Source organism: Sinocyclocheilus rhinocerous, unplaced genomic scaffold, assembly GCF_001515625.1.
Source record: "Sinocyclocheilus rhinocerous isolate Xijiao unplaced genomic scaffold, SAMN03320098_v1.1 scaffold1881, whole genome shotgun sequence".
Taxonomy (NCBI): domain Eukaryota; kingdom Metazoa; phylum Chordata; class Actinopteri; order Cypriniformes; family Cyprinidae; genus Sinocyclocheilus; species Sinocyclocheilus rhinocerous.
In genome coordinates this window covers 241,269-244,485 of record NW_015635041.1, presented here as the reverse complement: position 1 = coordinate 244,485, position 3,217 = coordinate 241,269, and the positions used below count along the sequence as shown (strand labels likewise).

At 35.6% G+C, this 3,217-nt stretch overlaps 1 protein-coding gene across 1 annotated transcript in view; it reads right to left on the bottom strand.

Annotated features, from left to right (window-relative positions):
* Positions 1-3,217, bottom strand: part of LOC107746311 (FERM and PDZ domain-containing protein 3-like) — a 189,520-nt gene that overhangs the window by 156,258 nt on the left and 30,045 nt on the right. The window lies entirely within an intron of this gene.

Here is a 3,217-nt window from a genome sequence, read left to right as displayed (position 1 = left end):
AGCGTGCAGTTATTATAAAGTGTAACTGAATATAATTTAAAATAACATTCTGAATAACATCTCTGTAATCGTTTAACCATGACTTATTTAATGTTTATTTTGTTTGCCGTTGGACACAAAATTCATTTTTTAGTGTGCTGTCACTCAAAAAGTGACCATAAAAAACAACAAAATGTAAAATAAAATGATCATAAAAGTAATCAGTTTTATTGGTGCGCTGTAATTCAAGTCTTCAGAATCCATATGATTTCTTTTTTTTTTGAGGAACAGACCCAAATTCAAGCCTTTAACAATCTCCATCCTCAGTAATCATCACATCTCACTTATAAATTTAGACTAAATAGATTTAATTCAATAAATATTCTTTACAAACCTGATTATATTTCATACTTCTTCTTCTCATGTAAATTTGTGCAAATATAAACTGAAACATGATATTTTTTTAATGAGAATAAGATATTTTAATGAGATTAAAAGATTTTGTAACACTTTATTTTACACGTCACATGTAATACCTATAATGGCAGAAAATTATACATAATTACATGCAGCTAAACTGAACCCTATTCCTAAGCCTTATAGTGTCAGACTATGTTCCGTGTTTTGTGTGTTTTGCACCCCATGTGTTCCTAGTTTTCCCTCTTGTGTAATTATGCCCTTATTTGATTTGGTTATCTTCCTGTTCCTGCTCCCTGATTGTTTCCAATTTGATCCCAGGTGTGTCTCGTCTTCCCCTGATTTAGTTGTGTTCTTAAGGAGTGTTTTGTTCAGAGTTCTTTGTCCAGTATTGAACTTCGATCCCAGTGTCCTACGTGTGGTTTTTCCTGTTGTAAATAAAGTCTGTGATAATTCTGGAATCTCCTTCGTCTCCTCACTTAGGCACACCAGGCACACCGTAACATATAGTAAGTACATGTAGTTAATTAATATTACTCAGTACTTAACTTACTGTAACAGTTATCTTTATAGTTATCGTGCTTGGTGTGAACGGGCCTTTACACTATACCCTGGACTACATTTCCCATCATCCATTGCACTGATTGCACACAGCTGTAACCAATCACACGCTCACCTGAAAGCTATTACACACAATATATAACATCCACCCATCCTGCTCAAGTCCGAGTACTGTCTGCGTTTATTACTCTCCTAGTGATAGCACTTTACGGAGCCAGTTCCAGTTTTGTTAGTTTAGTCATAGTCTCGCCTTGCCTGTTTTCCTGTGTTCAGATTCTTGCCTGTGTTTTCGGATTACCCTTTTTGTCTTGCTGTTTCAGACTCTGTTTGCCTCTGCCTGGATAATTGCTATGTACCTGGATTATCTCTCTTTGTAGTGTGAGAGTCCATGTAGTGAGCGGGTGACCTCTGGTGGTGAGTGAACGGAAGTTCATAGACCGGATTCGTGACAGACACCTTAAAATAAAGTTTAGTCTATATTTTGAATGATTTTTGCTTATATATAGGATCAAACAAATGTTTTGATAGAATCAACAATATTTTTTGATAGTTACACATTTCAGGGATTTTTTTATTTTTTGTCTTTGTGCAAATTCAGGTATGTCTTGAAAATGTTTTTGTAGCTGTTACTGAAGTGCCAAAGTCTTACATGGACAGAGAGTAGACAGAGAAGAAATGAACATTGCTCTGAGCAAGAAAAAAAAAACAGAAAGAGAAAGAGAAATCCATTAAATTCTGTTGAAATATTGAGTGAATATATCTATATGTTTTTTTTTTTCCTGCACATATTTTTTTTCCCGTTTTTATTTTATAAAAACCTTATGAAAGATTAAACTAGTATTGGATTGTGTCTCAGTAAAAGGCATGGTGAGACTGAATCGTCCCACTGTCCGTTTCAAACCTTTCAATCTTCTCCAGGTTCACTTATAGCACTTAAAAATAAAATAAATTAAACTATAAGCTAATCAAGTACCATAAAAATTCAAACATTAACCATATTAAATACTATATGTAATTCATGCACATTTTTTGTACTGTTTTTTGGCAAAAAAGAAATGTCAAATAAGTGTGCACATCTAAAACCCAAAATGGCTCAGGTGTAGAACAAAAATAATAATAATACTAAAAACAAAAAACAAGGAAGATGAAAGTCTGCACACTGAAATTAAAGCTCAATTTACAACTAAGCACAATGTTTCAACCAGTAGGTTTTCGTCAGGCTCCAGGAACAATTTGTTCAGCGCGCTGGAGCATAAGTTGTTTAGCGTGATCTCCAATGATTCTGCACTTCACTGGGTACTGAGCTCGGTCAAAAACACCTCTTTACTTCAGCCACATTCTGCCTGCTTGTAATAAATACTTTTTAAGACTCTTAATGAGCTTCAGGGAAGATGAAAGTCTGCACACTGAAATTAAAGCTCAATTTACAACTAAGCACAATGTTTCAACCAGTAGGTTTTCGTCAGGCTCCAGGAACAATTTGTTCAGCGCGCTGGAGCATAAGTTGTTTAGCGTGATCTCCAATGATTCTGCACTTCACTGGGTACTGAGCTCGGTCAAAAACACCTCTTTACTTCAGCCACATTCTGCCTGCTTGTAATAAATACTTTTTAAGACTCTTAATGAGCTTCAATTTCAGTGTGCAGAAAACCACCTTCTTTGTCTGAACATTTGGACCCCACTATACATGCAGTAAACATCATGATTAACACTCGGCATTAAATGTCAAATGGCAGCCATACTGCTTTATTTGCTTCAATTGTCTTACAGATTGAAGACACACCCTGAAATGCTCCCATACACACTCTAAACACACACACACACACACACACACACACACACACACACAAAAAATATAAAAAATTATATTCTCACACACACACGCACACACACACACACACACACACACACATACACACACACACAGCTGGCTGTGGCAGTGAATCATGCAAACGTCTCAAGCCGAGACTGACAGTGATTGAAAAGGGCTCATGCAGCGTTAATTAATTGTCTAATCAGCATTATTGCTCTTGCTGTTATTTTTACACATCTTCAAGCAATGAAATTAGCAATCCATTTCCTTCAAAAATGCTGTATTTTCGCACAAGTATCTGCCATTCTGCATTCGAGTGCACACTTGGCTCTGATAAGATGTCTGTGACGTAGAGCAGATCTATTTACAGATTTACTGAAGAACAGTCTTCAGTAAGGAATGCTTGCATATTTAAAATAAGTCAAAATAAAAACAAATTCCATCAAC